Source organism: Myotis lucifugus, unplaced genomic scaffold, assembly GCF_000147115.1.
Source record: "Myotis lucifugus unplaced genomic scaffold, Myoluc2.0 scaffold_113, whole genome shotgun sequence".
NCBI classification, from domain to species: Eukaryota; Metazoa; Chordata; class Mammalia; order Chiroptera; family Vespertilionidae; genus Myotis; species Myotis lucifugus.
Genome location: NW_005871161.1, coordinates 49,406 through 56,849, shown reverse-complemented (window position 1 = coordinate 56,849; position 7,444 = coordinate 49,406). Strand labels below are relative to the sequence as shown.

Below are 7,444 nucleotides of genomic sequence, written 5' to 3'. Positions count from 1 at the left end.
TCCGCGTAGCCAGGCCTCGCTCAGGCTCACAGACGCATTTTGTCTCTAATTAAAAGGCGGGGGAGGCTCCGGGGCTGCGCTCACGGCCCCTGAAGCTGGCTGGGTCCACGCGGCAGCAGCTTCTCTTTTCTGAGTTTCCCAATTATCGCGGCTTCCTCATGCCGCTGCCAAGCCAGCCCCAGCGCAGAGCCTGTGGAGGGCAGGTCCTCATGGGCAGAGGCTTAAAATAGAGGCATCGAAGGCCCTCTGCCGAGAGCTGCTGCCGGCAGCCCCCCTAGCGTGCTGCCCCCGAGAGACCGGGAAGGTCAGGAAACACGGGGTGTCGGTGAACATTGACCACAAACACCTACAAGGTCATGTTGCCTGTGTGATGCTTGCCTAGATCCTGGGTCAAGGGAAGAGGACTAGAAAGACAGAAAGACTGTGATGGGTCGGTGGGTGGCACTCAAATATAGAAACCACAGGTCCGATGATGCCGTGTCAACGCTGCTTCTCGTGGGGTGAAGTGCCGCCGTGGGGATGTGGGTGAGTGTGTTGGCTCTTAGCAGACACCTGCTGAGGTGTCAGGAGGCCAGGTGGCCGGTGTCTATAATTTTCAATAGTCCAGGAAGAAAGAGAAAACACAAATAAAGAGAAAGAGAGCAAGACAGTAAATGCGGCAAAATGTTACTGTTGGAGGGATCTCGGTGAAGAGCATGTGTGCATTGTACCATTTCACCGTTTCCATGGGTTTAAATTTTTTAAAAAGTGATAATAGATAGCCCTGGGCAGCGCGGCTCAGCTGGTCGAGCATCGTCCCCTGCACCGCCCCGAAAGGCCGCCGGTTGGCTTCCCGGTCGGTCGGGACACAGGCCTGGGTTGCAGGCTGGATCCCCAGTCGGGGGCGTGCAGCAGGCAACCGACTGATGTTTCTCTCTCACATCGACATTTCTCCCTCCCTTTCCCTGCCTTTCTCTCTAAAATCAATAAGAACATATTCTAAAAGGAACAATGTGTAGCTCCCCACTCATCACAGGCGAGTCTCAAGCAGGAGACCCCAGGCACCTGGGGCCTCAGGGATTGTGGGTGGCAGAGGTGGAAGCTGCCGGAATGTTGACTCCCGGCAGGACCGCCTGGGAATGTCTGCCTGGGCTAGAACGCCGGGGGACCGTGTGGGGGCTGCTTCACAGAGGTGACAGCAGAGTGACTTGCCCAGAGTCACACAGCTGGGCCTGGCACGGAACCCGGCCGGTGTCTCTGGCGGGTGACACGCAGCCCCAGCCCCACAGGGCCGCCTCGCCGCCCAGGGAGAGTCATTTAGAAACCTCACTCGGTGTAGCTGTCGACGGTGAATCGAAAACAGCGGGCCGCTTCTAAATTTAGAAGGCACTCGGTACTAGAGAGATGCTTCCTCAGACAACTTGAGAAACAGGCGCAGGGCGGCCCTGGGAAGGTGCAGAGGCAACGTTGCAAAAGACGGACGGAGCGGGCCACTCGCCTAGAAGGGGAAGCGGACTGGCAGAGAGATGCGTAAGTGGAGTTTCCCCCCAGAATTCACACAGAGGCAGAAAGGAGGTGTGAGCTGATAGTCAGAAAGCATGAGCTTTGTGACAACTTAAAAAAACCAAACAAAACACAAAAACATTTGCCCAGAATCTGCTATGAGTTAGACTAAATCTATTCCCTTATTTAACATTCGTTCAGTGAAACTTCATTTGATCAATGAATCCAGCTGTGCACAGCAAGAGCCTCTCTTGGATGGAGCTTACTTTTTTGGGGGGAGCCGTGGGATAAAGATGGGAATGCGGCAGCTATCGGCGATGGTGACAGTGGGAAGGACAGGAAATGGTTAATAAGACAGAGGGGCCCTCCTGCAGGGGTGGCTCAGCGCTTGAGCGTTGACCTATGAACCAGGAGGTCACGGTTGGATTCCTGGTCAGGGCACATGCCCAGGTTGTGGGCTCGATCCCCAGTGTGGGGCGTGCAGGAGGCAGCCGGTCCATGGTTCTCTCTCATCATGGATGTTTCTCTCTCTCCCTCTCCTTCCTCTCTGACATCAATAAACGTAGACGTATTTAAGAAAAGACAGCGGGCTCACAGGCGCTCCTTCCCACAGCGGTCCGTGGCCGGGGACGGGCTGTCTATGGAGAGGCCCTCGCTGAGCCCTGCGGGAGGAAGCGGAGCTGCCTCAGGACAAGCCTGCGCCTGAGAGGTTCCTGCAGGAAGAACTGCCGGCTTCGGGGGCCTGGGGGGCAGACACGTGGGCCCTAAGGAAGCCTGAGTCCGATGGCAGAGGCGACGGCAGGTGGGCAGGGGCCACAGAGGGACGTGCAGTGAAGGACGGGGTTCGACAGGCGGAGCTGCAGAGGGAGAAGCTCTGAATTTGGAGCCCGGGGGCCAGAGCTGCAATATCCGCTCTGCCCGTCGGTGTTGGGTAACGGGGTGACCTGGGGTGCTGCTGCCCATGTGCCCTGGCCTGGGGGTTTCAGCGTGTCCCCTCAGCCCTGGGGAACTGACAGGAACCAGGGAGTTCGAGAAAATGCCCCTAAAAATGTCCCTGCGCTGGGGCCCAGGGAGGGGGCTGGTGTGGAGGTTGGAGCCAAACTTGGCCAGAGATGCCTCCAGCAAGGCCCTCAAGGGTCAGGATGGGGTCAGCCCTGGCCTGGCGACCAGTCAGGAGGCTGCGCTCAGACTCATGGGGACTCGCAGGTCCGTGGGTGCAGAAAGCACCGGATTTCCAGGACGTGGGGTGTGTTGGGGGGGGGGGGGTGTCAGCTCATTACCTAGGAGGGCCGGGGCTAATGGCCACGGGCAGATCAGCAGGACACCCGAAGGGGTCAAGATTGATCAGTGAAGTCTGGGCTTTACTGAAATGCAATATTCCCCACGTAGACAACTAAGTTTGCACACTTACGTGGTCGGGAGCCGATGTTACACCCGCAGCGGGGGCTTGGGCAGGTCTCCTAACCCACACAGAGGGAGCCTGTTTCTCAGGTCCCAGGGGCTCAGGGTCCAGGGTCCAGGGTCCAGGAGGTAAGGGGACTCGGCGTCACGTGGCCGGGGTGCCGTGTGTAAGCCCCACAGTTTCCAGCTGGGTCCAGTACTCGCAGATGCCCACTTCTGCCTAAGGTACCTGTCTTGCTTTCAGTGTAATTGTGGGGACGGCTAGACGCTGGAAAGGCAGCCTCGGGGACGAGTGAAGTCCTCTCCGCAGAGAGAAGCGAGTGGGAGGTGCAGTGAGCGCGGCTGACGTGCCAGGCGTCACCCTCGGGCCATAATCCACTGATGGCATTCTTGAATCCAGAGAGGGCTCAGCCCATGGGACCTTCGAGATCCCGTGCAGCCTACAAGTTCCCCAAGAGCCTAGGGTGTGTCCCTTCCCCGGCTGAACACGCACTGACTCATTCATTCACTCACTGTTTATCCCACGGAACCCGTGGAGCGCCTGCTGTGTGCGAGGCACGGCTCCAGGTGCCGAGTTAGAGACACAAGCATGTACGGGTGCAGAGGCAGCGCGAGAGTGGGGACAGGAGGGCCTCACCTGGGAAGAGAGCTTTGTAAGGCACCCACGTGACACCAGTGAGCAAACCAAGAGGAAGAAGGACCAGGTAAAGCGAATGCCAAGTGCAGAGGTTCAGGGCCGGAGATGCTTGGGGTACCCAAGGAGGAGGAAAAGAGGAAGGGGAACTAGTATTCGGGGAGCCGGGAAAGATGCTTGGCTGCTGCCTATGGTCCCCACGGATTCTCCCCAGTTACTCTGTGTGTCTGGACTTCACCGGAAGAGACCCCGGCTCCCAGGGTGGAACCGCTTGCTCTAGGTCACCCAGCTGATGAGTGACACCCCCAGGGCTAGCCCAGGAACCTCCGGAGGTGAGCTTACCATCATGATTAGGCGGACCTGCGAGGAGGCCTCCCCACGGCTTCCCTCACCCCATTCCAGCCCCGGTTCCCCGGCTCAAGTCCCGTGGCCATCCTCCTCCAGCACCTGCCACGGACTCCTGTTCCCCACAGAACCCGCTCCCTCCCTTTCCTGGCATTCGATGCTCATCACCATTTGCTCTCACCCTCCTCCTGTGACGACGTCCCCGCTCAAGGCCTCCAGCCCCGCTCACCAAGGGACGTCCGTGACCCCCTGCACGTAGACAGCCTCCCCACCTCTGCACCGTTTACCTCACCCCTGCCCAGCCCCTGCTGGTGAAGTGCCCACCTAGAGTTCACCTTGTCCCCCTGTCCTCCCAGAAATCCCCAGCCAAAGGGAGTTGCTCCCCCCTCAGAGCACCCCTGGGAGTTTCCCCTGCCCCACAGGAACAGGACATGCGCATTGGAGTCTGGAACAAGAGGGGGGTTTGAGACATTTGGAAGATGTGTGATCTTGCAAAGCTTTCTGCATCTCTCTGTGCGTCTGCATGGTGTTGCTATTCCTTTTCCTTCCCGGATCTGGAGGGTCCGCAGGACAAGGTGTGTAGACCCGCTAGCGTGGTGCAAGGCACAGAGCGGGGGTCCACTGGATACGGATGCCACCCACTTTCCTTTCAAAGTGGAGCATAAACTTGGGGGGACAGGGACACGTCTCACGCATGACCCCTGAGCCTAGCACCGAGCCTTGCCCCAGAGAGGTGATCCATAATTAGCCACCGAACGAGTGAATGACTGAGTGAGTGAATGAATGAAGGCGAGGGGTCTGCCTTCTAAACAAGAGCCCACACTTTGTGACTATTGCCTTTTCCCTGGGGAAGGTGAGCGGCTGACCATGAACCTCCCCAGGGAGCCATCAGACCCCACTGCTTCTCCAGACACGGGAGTTCATTCGTATTTCGGGAACCATGTCGGAAGCTGGAGAAGGGGGTCCGTGTGGCTGAGCCGAGGTCTCCAGCTGGAGCGGAACCGACATGTTTATGTCTCCGGGGCCTTCGTGTGTATCTGTGAGAGGCCTCTCGGCCCCGAGTGTTCTCAGGAGGAGAAGTAGAAGCTTCGTTTCCAGTGTCCATTGCGGCCGGGGGAGTTGCACAAACTTGTTGATGCACTAGAGCTGTCCTCTTGCTCAACCCACCCGCTGCCTCCACCGGGGAGGCCACCCGGCTGCCCAGCTTCCTGAGAGTGCTGGAGGGGTAGCGGACCTCCCGGAGCTGGGGGAGGTCGCTGAGCAGGGCCCATTGCAGCTTTGCAATTTGGCAACATGCTTCCTAGCTTCCTCTCCATGCACGCATGTACAAACTCTTCTTCCCTACATCTGACTCGGCATTCTTTTACTTAAATGAATCTTGTATTCGGAAAAGGGACGCCTCAGGCCAGCAGGAGGCCACGCTCTGGGAGGACAAGGGTGATTGGGAGACGTGTCCTGCCATCAGAGCTCCGTGGACAGGGCCAGGGTGACCTGTGAGTCAGGGCAGTGTCGTGGGGGGTCCAGTGAGGAGGGAGCCAAAGGAAACGGCTCTCAAGGTTGCCGTGGCTCCACAGCGTGAGGGAGGGATGATGTCCAGCTCAACCTTGAACTTGAGCAGAGTCCAAGTCCAGGCTAGACGCTTGGCAGTGCTGGCCAGGACGTTCAGTTTGCGCCTTCTCGTTGTCTGTGTGTGTGTGTGTGTGTTTTGTTTGTTGGGGTGACTTCTGTTGCATCTGGTCTGGACTTGGAAGTGATCCACAATCATCTCTTATCTTGCCCCTTGTGGCCTCCTTGCTCCTCCCAAACGCACCGGGACAGGCTGGTGAACTGACTCCTCAGGCCAGTCCCGCCTCGGTCCTGGCTGCCCCGCGTCCTTGGCGTTTGCCTGGATTCCTCAGCGGGTCCTTGCTGCCCAGCCCGGCCTTCCCAGTGACCTTCCACTTCCTCCTAGTGCCTGGGCAGGTGCTGCTGGGTTTACCTCTGGGTTCTCTTCGCTGTTCCACGGACCAGAACGGCCTTCCCCTCATTTAGGATCTGCCAGAACCAGGAGTGAGGGTCCTGCCGAGGTCCCCTCGGGCTCTGGTCCTCTCACGGCACCGCACCAGGGTCTGGTGGCAGGGCCGCGCTCCCTTAACCCTTGCAAAAGGTGGGGCCAAGCTCCCAGGCTTGCCCTCTGCCCACAGGCAAGGTTCTCCAATTGTCCAGTGGCCTTGAGGCCCTGGTGGGGAGGCGGGAGGGCTGCCGCCTAGCCTTTCGCCAGAGCGGCCTGCCACTGTCCCAGAGGCACGGAGTTTGCTGGTCCCTTTGGTTCCCAGCACCAGAGCAGACACTGGGGGTCCGTGGTGACATCCCAGCTCAGCTCTCTTCTCTCCAGCCCACGGGGAAAGGGGGCTCCTCCTGCTGCTGAGGTAACACCCCAGCTGCTTGGTCCTGTACCCGACAGTAACAAGCTTTGCATATGCCCATTCTCACTAATTCATGCACAGATTGTTCTACTAATATGGACATTCTAAATGTAAAAATGTTTTTTAAAACATATTTTTATTGATTTCAGAGTGGAAGGGAGAGGGAGAGAGAGATAGAAACACCAAAGATGAGAGAGAATCATTGCTCAGCTGCCTCCTGCACAGCCCACACTGGAGATCAAGCCCACAGCCCGGGCATGGGCCCTGACTGGGAATGGAACCGTGACCTCCTGGTTCAGAGGCCGATGCTCAACCCCTGAGCCAGGCCAGCCGGGCTGTCAAAATGTTTGTAAAGGATGAGACTGCTCCACACTCACAAGTAAACGGTCTAGCATTTTCTCCCTGGGCCCTGATGGATTGCCACGGGCACCCCATTGGGGAGACCATGGGGGAGGAGACAGGCAGCGCTTCTAAACGATGTTCAGAGGGAGTCGGGAAACGCCCGTCTCATCTTTCCTGAGGCACACGCACAATCTCTGGGAAGGGCACCGAGAGCCTCGTGAACTCTGCTTGAGAACCAGGACAAGAGCCAGTGCCCATGGCCCAGGAAACTCCGTGCCGGGGCTCTGGGTGGCGCCACGCCCCACGACGGGGCTCTCCTGACACCTCCTTCCCCACCTCTATGCTCTGAGTTCCAGAAACTGAAGCTCCGGGACGGGGGCTGCCTATTTCCTCGATGACTGACAGGAGCACTAGCGCCTTCCAGGGCCAGAGCGGCCCACAGATTCACCAGGCAGGAGGGGTGAATGGGAGGGAGACGCAGAGGGAGCAGGTGTAAAACAGAAACAGGCCCTGGCTGGTTTGGCTCCGTGGACAGAGCGGCGGCCTGTGGACTGAAGGATCAAGGGCACATGCCAGGGTTGCAGGCTAGATCCCCAGTGTGGGGCGTGCAGGAGGCAGCCAATCAGTGATTCTCTCTCATCATTGATGTTTCTCTCTCTCTCTCCCTCTCCTTTCCTCTCTGAAATCAATAAAAATATATAAGAATAAATAATAAGTAGAATAAAATAAAAAGGGAAGAACAAAAAAGCCTGTAGATGACAAACTGCCTTAAGGGCCCTCCCTGCCCTGTGCTCCCCCACCCACCCGGCAGGCAGAGGGGGTCCAAGGAGGTGCT

General features: G+C 58.2%; 1 protein-coding gene across 1 annotated transcript in view; it reads left to right on the top strand.

Moving 5' to 3' along the window:
• The window catches only part of TG (thyroglobulin), a 154,923-nt gene that overhangs the window by 121,799 nt on the left and 25,680 nt on the right, over window positions 1-7,444 (top strand). The gene's annotated exons all lie outside the window — the stretch shown is intronic.